Genomic DNA, 11,229 nt, shown 5'->3' on the forward strand with positions numbered 1-11,229 from the left:
CGCAAGGAGATCTCTATTTGTGAATCGGTTTATTAACCCCTTTGAACCCAGGGTCGAAGTTCAAGATGTTAACATATTAACGGAATGTTTTGCGTTGCATCTACATCATTGAGGCCACCTATTTTTGTTGCGGGGTTTCACATATTTAAATAGGAATTATAGAAAAAATGGAATGTTGTTAGCAGAATCAAAACAGAAAATGATGAACACTTGATTATTTTCAGCATTACATAAATTGGATTGAGGGTCTGTGTATTCACATTATTTGTAAACCTCTCCTTATTCCTGTGAAGCGTGTGCTTTACATCAAGGCTTGCTATGCTTTACATCGAAGCCACAGTACTTCAACCAATCAGGGTATGTTTATTTGGGGCATTCGACCTATTTTATCTCTGATTTTGGCACATTTTAATCGAAACTATAGAACAATGGAATAATGTTAGTACATATAAAATAGAAAATGATGAATACTTTTAGCTAAAGATGAATTGGATGGGGGTTCTGTGTATTCACACTATTTGTACAACTCTCCTTACAGGTACCATATTTTGGAATTTCCGTGACCTAAATGGTTCGCGAAAATTAATATTTTTATATATAGTATAGTAATAAGTAAATTATGTCCCTTGTAAAAACTGGAATGAAAAACGCGAATTTGTAATGACCTTGAGTATGTAAGTTATATGTTATTATTGGTTGATTGTATTGTTTATATTATGTCATATTCAGGGAATCGTCGTCTTACTTTACACTGAAATGACAGAGTCTGGGTAAATCACATTTTATAACACTGAATTACCATACATGTAAGTGGCGGTACACAGGCACTTGTTTCTGTCAAAGTGGTGTTTACTATCCACACCCGTACGAAAAATCAAGTGGTTTTGTGATTTTTTATACGGTTGTGGATAATAAACCCCTCATTGACAGAAACAAGTGCCTGTAAGTCCGTACCTAACTTACTAGCCTAAAGATATATTGGGAGAATCCTTACAGTCTTGGAGATATAAACATGATAAATATAGAGAAACTGTCCTATTTTTTTTTATAAGTCTTCCTAAAAGTATTGTATAAATAATCTGCGTCGTAAGGGTATAGTCTCATTTCCGTATATTCCACATCTTTTTATTATTATCTGCGTCGTAAAGATAAATTCTGATTGACGTATATTCAACATCTTTTTATTATCTGTGTCGTAAGGATACCGTCTTATTAAATTATATTCCATATAATTTAATTATCTGCGTTGTAAGGGTATAGTCTTATTGACGTATATTCTACATCTTTTCATTAACTGCGTCGTAAGGGTATATTGCTGTTGACGTATATTCCACATCTTTTAATCATCTGCATCCTTTGGCTAAAGTATCATCCACGCATAGTCAACATCTTTTTGTTATCTGAGTCGTAAGTATTTAGTCTTATTGACGTATATTCCACATCTTTTTATTGTCTGCGTCGTAAGGGTAAAGTCTCATTGACGCATATTCAACATATCTTTATTATCTGCGTCGTAAAGGTATAGTCTTATCGACGTATATTCCACCTTTTGTTTTTATCCGAGTCGTAATTAAGGGTATAGTATTATTGACCTATATCCCACATCGTTTTATTATCTGCGTCGTAAGGGTATAGTATTATTGGCCTATATTCCACATCTTTTTATTATCTGCGTCGTAAGGGTAAAGTCTCATTAAGGTATATTTCATATCTTTTTATAATCCGAGGTGTAAGGGTCACGTCTCTTTGACGTATATTCCACATCCTGTATTATCTGCGTCGTCAGGGTATAGTCTCATTGACGTATAGTCCACATCTATTACTATCTGATTCGTAAGGTATAGTCTTATTGACGTATATTCCACATCTTTTTATTATCTGCCTCGTAAGGGTAAAGTCTCATTGACGCATATTCAACATATCTTTATTATCTGCGTCGTAAGGTAAAGTCTTATTGACGTATATTCCACATCTTTTTATTATCTGCGTTGTAAAGGTAAAGTCTCATTGACGTATGTTCCACATTTTTTTTATTATCTGCGTCGTAAGGGTAAATTCTCATTGACGTATATTCCACATCCTTTTATTATCTGACTCGTAAGGGTAAAGTCTCATTGACGCATATTCAACATATCTTTAATATCTGGGTCGTAAGAATAAAGTCTCATTGACGTATATTCCACATCTTTTTATTATCTGCCTCGTAAAGGTAAAGTCTCATTGACGCATATTCAACATATCTTTAATATCTGCGTCGTAAGGGTAAAGTCTCATTGACGTATATTCCACATCCTTTTATTATCTGCCTCGTAAGGGTAAAGTCTCATTTAAGCATATTCAACATATTTTTATTATCTGCGTCGTAAGGGTAAAGTCTCGTTGACGTATATTCCACATCTTTTATTTATCTGCGTCGTAAGGTATAGTCTTATTGACGTATATTCCACATCTTTTTATTATCTGCCTCGTAAGGGTAAAGTCTCATTGACGCATATTCAACATATCTTTTTTTATCTGCGTCGTAAAGGTAAAGTCGCATTGACGTATGTTCCACATTTTGTTATTATCTACGTCATAAGGGTAAAGTCTCATTCACGCATATTCCACTTCTGTTTATTATCTGCGGCGTAAGGGTAAAGTCTCATTGACGTATATTCCACATCTCTTTATTATCCGCATTGTAAAGGTAAAGTCTCATGGACGTATATTCGACATCTTTTTATTATCTGCGTTGTATTAAAGGCTATAATCTCATTGACGTATATTCCAGATCTTTTTATTATTTGCGTCGTAAAGGTAAAGTCTCATTGACGTATATTTCACATCTTTTTATTATTTGTGTCATCAGTGTATAGTCGTATTGAAGTATATTCCATATAATTTAATTATCTGCGTTGTAAAGGTAAAGACTCATTGACGTATATTCCACATCTTTTTATTATCTGCTTCGTAAAGGTAAAGTGTCATTGACGTATATTCCACATCTTTTTATTATCTGCGTCGTAAAGGTATAGTCTCATTGACGTATATTCAACATCTTTTTATTATCTGCGTCGTAAGGGTAAAGTCTCATTGACGTATATTCCACATCTTTTTATTATCTGCGTCGTAAAGGTATAATCTTATTGACGTATATTCCACATCTTTTTATTATCTGCGTCGTAAGGGTAAAGTCTCATTGACGTATATTCCACACCTTTTTATTATCTGCGTCGTAAAGGTGATCTCATTGACGTATATTCCACATCTTTTTATTATCTGCGTCGTAAGGGTAAAGTCTCATTGACGTATATTCCAAATCTTTTGATTATCTGCGTCGTAAAGGTAATCTCATTGACATATATTCCACATCTTTTTATTATCTGCGCCGTAAAGGTATAGTCTCATTGACGTATATTCCACATCTTTTTATTATCTGCGTCGTAAGGGTAAAGTCTCATTGACGTATAGTCCACATCTTGTTATTATCTGCGTCGTAAGAGTAAAGTCTCATTGACGTATATTCCACATCTTTTTATTATATGCGCCGTAAAGGTATAGTCTCATTGACGTATATTCCACATCTTTTTATTATCTGCGTCGTAAGGGTAAAGTCTCATTGACGTATATTCCACATCTCTTTATTATCTGCATCTTTTTTTATATCTGTGTCGTAAAGGTAAAGTCTCATTGACGTATATTCCACATCTTTTTATTATCTGTGTCGTAAAGGTAAAGTCTCATTGACGTATATTCAACATCTTTTTATTATCTGCGTCGTAAAGGTATAGTCTCATTGACGTATATTCCACATTTTTTTATTAACTGCGTCGTAAGGGTGAAGTCTCATTGACGAATATTCCACATCTTTTTATTATCTGCGTCTTAAAGGAAAAGTCTCATTGACGTATATTCTACATCTTTTTATTATCTGCGTCGTATAGGTAACCTCATTGACGTATAGTCCACATCTAGTTATTATCTGCGTCGTAAGGGTAAAGTCTCATTGACGTATATTCCACATCTTATTATTATCTGCGCCGTAAAGGTATAGTCTCATTGACGTATATTCAACATCTTTTTATTATCTGCGTCGTAAGGGTAAAGTCTCATTGACGTATATTCCACATCTTTTTATTATCTGCGTCGTAAAGGTATAGTCTATATTCCACATCTTTTTATTATCTGCGTCGTGAAGGTGATCTCATTGACGTATATTCCACATCTTTTTATTATCTGCGTAGTCTCATTGACGTATATTCCAAATCTTTTGATTATCTGCGTCGTAAAGGTAATCTCATTGACATATGTTCCACATCTTTTTATTATCTGCCTCGTAAGGGTAAAGTCTCATTGACGCATATTCAACATATCTTTTTTTTTTCTGCGTTGTAAAGGTAAAGTCGCATTGACGTATGTTCCACATTTTGTTATTATCTACGTCATAAGGGTAAAGTCTCATTCACGCATATTCCACGTCTGTTTATTATCTGCGGCGTAAGGGTAAAGTCTCATTGACGTATATTCCACATCTCTTTATTATCCGCATTGTAAAGGTAAAGTCTCATGGACGTATATTCGACATCTTTTTATTATCTGCGTTGTATTAAAGGCTATAATCTCATTTACGTATATTCTAGATCTTTTTATTATTTGCGTCGTAAAGGTAAAGTCTCATTGACGTATATTTCACATCTTTTTATATTTGTGTCATCAGTGTATAGTCGTATTGAAGTATATTCCATATAATTCAATTATCTGCGTTGTAAAGGTAAATACTCATTGACGTATATTCCACATCTTTTTATTATCTGCTTCGTAAAGGTAAAATGTCATTGACGTATATTCCACATCTTTTTATTATCTGCGTCGTAAAGGTAAAGTCTCATTGACGTATATTCCACATTTCTTTATTATCTGCATCTTTTTTATATCTGTGTCGTAAAGGTAAAGTCTCATTGACGTATATTCCACATCTTTTTATTATCTGTGTCGTAAGGGTAAAGTCTCATTGACGTATATTCAACATCTTTTTATTATCTGCGTCGTAAAGGTATAGTCTCATTGACGTATATTCCACATCTTTTTATTAACTGTGTCGTAAGGGTGAAGTCTCATTGACGTATATTCCACATCTTTTTATTATCTGCGTCGTAAGGGTAAAGTCTCATTGACGTATATTCCACATCTCTTTATTATCTGCATCTTTTTTATATCTGTGTCGTAAAGGTAAAGTCTCATTGACGTATATTCCACATCTTTTTATTATCTGTGTCGTAAGGGTAAAGTCTCATTGACGTATATTCAACATCTTTTTATTATCTGCGTCGTAAAGGTATAGTCTCATTGACGTATATTCCACATCTTTTTATTAACTGCGTCGTAAGGGTGAAGTCTCATTGACGAATATTCCACATCTTTTTATTATCTGCGTCGTAAAGGAAAAGTCTCATTGACGTATATTCTACATCTTTTTATTATCTGCGTCGTATAGGTAACCTCATTGACGTATAGTCCACATCTAGTTATTATCTGCGTCGTAAGGGTAAAGTCTCATTGACGTATATTCCACATCTTATTATTATCTGCGCCGTAAAGGTATAGTCTCATTGACGTATATCCAACATCTTTTTATTATCTGCGTCGTAAGGGTAAAGTCTCATTGACGTATATTCCACATCTTTTTATTATCTGCGTCGTAAAGGTATAGTCTATATTCCACATCTTTTTATTATCTGCGTCGTAAAGGTGATCTCATTGACGTATATTCCACGTCTTTTTATTATCTGCGTAGTCTCATTGACGTATATTCCAAATCTTTTGATTATCTGCGTCGTAAAGGTAATCTCATTGACATATATTCCACATCTTTTTATTATCTGCCTCGTAAGGGTAAAGTCTCATTGACGCATATTCAACATATCTTTTTTTATCTGCGTTGTAAAGGTAAAGTCGCATTGACGTATGTTCCACATTTTGTTATTATCTACGTCATAAGGGTAAAGTCTCATTCACGCATATTCCACGTCTGTTTATTATCTGCGGCGTAAGGGTAAAGTCTCATTGACGTATATTCCACATCTCTTTATTATCCGCATTGTAAAGGTAAAGTCTCATGGACGTATATTCGACATCTTTTTATTATCTGCGTTGTATTAAAGGCTATAATCTCATTTACGTATATTCTAGATCTTTTTATTATTTGCGTCGTAAAGGTAAAGTCTCATTGACGTATATTTCACATCTTTTTATATTTGTGTCATCAGTGTATAGTCGTATTGAAGTATATTCCATATAATTCAATTATCTGCGTTGTAAAGGTAAAGACTCATTGACGTATATTCCACATCTTTTTATTATCTGCTTCGTAAAGGTAAAATGTCATTGACGTATATTCCACATCTTTTTATTATCTGCGTCGTAAAGGTAAAGTCTCATTGACGTATATTCAACATTTCTTTATTATCTGCATCTTTTTTATATCTGTGTCGTAAAGGTAAAGTCTCATTGACGTATATTCCACATCTTTTTATTATCTGTGTCGTAAGGGTAAAGTCTCATTGACGTATATTCAACATCTTTTTATTATCTGCGTCGTAAAGGTATAGTCTCATTGACGTATATTCCACATCTTTTTATTAACTGTGTCGTAAGGGTGAAGTCTCATTGACGTATATTCCACATCTTTTTATTATCTGCGTCGTAAGGGTAAAGTCTCATTGACGTATATTCCACATCTCTTTATTATCTGCATCTTTTTTATATCTGTGTCGTAAAGGTAAAGTCTCATTGACGTATATTCCACATCTTTTTATTATCTGTGTCGTAAGGGTAAAGTCTCATTGACGTATATTCAACATCTTTTTATTATCTGCGTCGTAAAGGTATAGTCTCATTGACGTATATTCCACATCTTTTTATTAACTGCGTCGTAAGGGTGAAGTCTCATTGACGTATATTCCACATCTTTTTATTAACTGTGTCGTAAGGGTGAAGTCTCATTGACGTATATTCCACATCTTTTTATTATCTGCGTCGTAAAGGAAAAGTCTCATTGACGTATATTCCACATCTTTTTATTATCTGCGTCGTATAGGTAACCTCATTGACGTATAGTCCACATCTAGTTACTATCTGCGTCGTAAGGGTAAAGTCTCATTGACGTATATTCCACATCTTATTATTATCTGCGCCGTAAAGGTATAGTCTCATTGACGTATATTCAACATCTTTTTATTATCTGCGTCGTAAGGGTAAAGTCTCATTGACGTATATTCCATAACTTTTTATTATCTGCGTCGTAAGGGTAAAGTCTCATTGACGTATATTCCACATCTTTTTATTATCTGCGTCGTAAAGGTGATCTCATTGACGTATATTCCACATCTTTTTATTATCTGCGTCGTAAGGGTAAAGTCTCATTGACGTATATTCCAAATCTTTTGATTATCTGCGTCGTAAAGGTAATCTCATTGACATATATTCCGCATCTTTTTATTATCTGCGCCGTAAAGGTATAGTCTCATTGACGTATATTCCACATCTTTTTATTATCTGCGTCGTAAGGATAAAGTCTCATTGACGTATATTCCACATCTTTTTATTATCTGCGTCGTAAAGGTATAGTCTTATTGACGTATATTCCACATCTTTTTATTATCTGTGTCGTAAGGGTAAAGTCTCATTGACGTATATTCCACATCTTTTTATTATCTGCGTCGTAAAGGTAATCTCATTGACGTATATTCCACATCTTTTTATTATCTGCGCCGTAAAGGTATAGTCTCATTGACGTATATTCCACATCTTTTTATTATCTGCGTCGTAAGGGTAAAGTCTCATTGACGTATAGTCCACATCTTGTTAGTATCTGCGTCGTAAGGGTAAAGTCTCATTGACGTATATTCAACATCTTTTTATTATCTGCGCCGTAAAGGTATAGTCTCATTGACATATATTCCACATCTTTTTATTATCTGCGCCATAAAGGTATAGTCTCATTGACGTATATTCCACATCTTTTGATTATCTGCGTCGTAAGGGTAAAGTCTCCTTGACGTATATTCCACATCTTTTTATTATCTGCGTCGTAAGGGTAAAGTCTCATTGACGTATATTCCAAATCTTTTGATTATCTGCGTCGTTAAGGTAATCTCATTGACATATATTCCACATCTTTTCATTATCTGCGTCGTAAGGGTAAAGTCTCATTGACGTATATTCCACATCTTTTTATTATCTGCGCCGTAAAGGTATAGTCTCATTGACGTATATTCCACATCTTTTTATGATCTGCGTCGTAAGGGTAAAGTCTCATTGACGTATATTCCACATCTTTTTATTATCTGCGTCGTTAAGGTATAGTCTTATTGACGTATATTCCACATCTTTTTATTATCTGCGTCGTAAGGGTAAAGTCTCATTGACGTATATTCCACATCTTTTTATTATCTGCGTCGTAAAGGTAATCTCATTGACGTATATTCCACATCTTTTTATTATCTGCGTCGTAAGAGTAAAGTCTCATTGACGTATATTCCAAATCTTTTGATTATCTGCGTCGTAAAGGTAATCTCATTGACATATATTCCACATCTTTTCATTATCTGCGTCGTAAGGGTAAAATCTCATTGACGTATATTCCACATCTTTTTATTATCTGCATCGTAAGGGTAAAGTCTCATTGACGTATATTCCAAATCTTTTGATTATCTGCGTCGTATAGGTAATCTCATTGACACATATTCCACATCTTTTTATTATCTGCGCCGTAAAGGTATAGTCTCATTGACGTATATTCCACATCTTTTTATTATCTGCGTCGTAAGGGTAAAGTCTCATTGACGTATAGTCCACATCTTGTTAGTATCTGCGTCGTAAGGGTAAAGTCTCATTGACGTATATTCAACATCTTTTTATTATCTGCGCCGTAAAGGTATAGTCTCATTGACATATATTCCACATCTTTTTATTATCTGCGCCATAAAGGTATAGTCTCATTGACGTATATTCCACATCTTTTGATTATCTGCGTCGTAAGGGTAAAGTCTCCTTGACGTATATTCCACATCTTTTTATTATCTGCGTCGTAAGGGTAAAGTCTCATTGACGTATATTCCACATCTTTTTATTATCTGCGCCGTAAAGGTATAGTCTCATTGACGTATATTCCACATCTTTTTATGATCTGCGTCGTAAGGGTAAAGTCTCATTGACGTATATTCCACATCTTTTGATTATCTGCGTCGTTAAGGTATAGTCTTATTGACGTATATTCCACATCTTTTTATTATCTGCGTCGTAAGGGTAAAGTCTCATTGACGTATATTCCACATCTTTTTATTATCTGCGTCGTAAAGGTATTCTCATTGACGTATATTCCACATCTTTTTATTATCTGCGTCGTAAGAGTAAAGTCTCATTGACGTATATTCCAAATCTTTTGATTATCTGCGTCGTAAAGGTAATCTCATTGACATATATTCCACATCTTTTCATTATCTGCGTCGTAAGGGTAAAATCTCATTGACGTATATTCCACATCTTTTTATTATCTGCATCGTAAGGGTAAAGTCTCATTGACGTATATTCCAAATCTTTTGATTATCTGCGTCGTATAGGTAATCTCATTGACACATATTCCACATCTTTTTATTATCTGCGCCGTAAAGGTATAGTCTCATTGACGTATATTCCACATCTTTTTATTATCTGCATCGTAAGGGTAAAGTCTCATTGACGTATATTCCACATCTTTTTATTATCTGCGTCGTTAAGGTAATCTGATGGACGTATATTCCACATCTTTTTATTATCTGCGTCGTAAGGGTAAAGTCTCATTGACGTATATTCCACATCTTTTTATGATCTGCGCCGTAAAGGTATAGTCTCATTGACGTATATTCCACATCTTTTTATTATCTGCGTCGTAAAGGTAAAGTCTCATTGACGTATATTCCACATCTTTTTATTATCTGCGTCGTAAAGGTAAAGTCTCATTGACGTATATTCCACATCTTTTTATTATCTGCGTCGTAAAGGTAATCTCATTGACGTATATTCCACATATTTTTATTATCTGCGCCGTAAAGGTATAGTCTCATTGACGTATATTCCACATCTTTTTATTATCTGCGTCGTAAGGGTAAAGTCTCATTGACGTATAGTCCACATCTTGTTAGTATCTGCGTCGTAAGGGTAAAGTCTCATTGACGTATATTCCACATCTTTTTATTATCTGCGTCGTAAAGGTAAAGTCTCATTGACGTATATTCCACATCTTTTTATTATCTGCGTCGTAAGAGTAAAGTCTCATTGACGTATATTCAACATCTTTTTATTATCTGCGCCGTAAAGGTATAGTCTCATTGACGTATATTCAACATCTTTTTATTATCTGCGCCGTTAAGGTATAGTCTCATTGACGTATATTCCACATTTTTTTATTATCTGCGTCGTAAGGGTAAAGTCTCATTGACGTATATTCAACATCTTTTTATTATCTGCATCGTAAAGGTATAGTCTCATTGACGTATATTTCACACCTTTTTATTATCTGCGTCGTAAGTGTAAAGTCTTATTGACGTATATTCCACATCTTTTTATTATCTGCGTCCTAAGGGTAAAGTCTCATTAACGTATATTCCACATCTTTTTATTATCTGCGTCGTAAAGGTAAAGTCTCATTGACGTATATTCCACATCTTTTTATTATCTGCGTCGTAAAGGTAAAGTCTCATTGACGTATATTCCACATCTTTTTATTATCTGTGTCGTAAAGGTAATCTCATTGACGTATATTCCACATATTTTTATTATCTGCGCCGTAAAGGTATAGTCTCATTGACGTATATTCCACATCTTTTTATTATCTGCGTCGTAAGGGTAAAGTCTCATTGACGTATAGTCCACATCTTGTTAGTATCTGCGTCGTAAGGGTAAAGTCTCATTGACGTATATTCCACATCTTTTTATTATCTGCGCCGTAAAGGTATAGTCTCATTGACATATATTCCACATCTTTTTATTATCTGCGCCGTAAAGGTATAGTCTCATTGACGTATATTCCACATCTTTTTATTATCTGCATCGTAAGGGTAAAGTCTCATTGACGTATAGTCCACATCTTGTTAGTATCTGCGTCGTAAGGGTAAAGTCTCATTGACGTATATTCCACATCTTTTTATTATCTGCGTCGTAAGGGTAAAGTCTCATTGATGTATATTCCACATCTTTTTATTATCTGCGTCG

This window comes from Mytilus edulis, chromosome 13, assembly GCF_963676685.1.
Source record: "Mytilus edulis chromosome 13, xbMytEdul2.2, whole genome shotgun sequence".
NCBI lineage: Eukaryota > Metazoa > Mollusca > Bivalvia > Mytilida > Mytilidae > Mytilus > Mytilus edulis.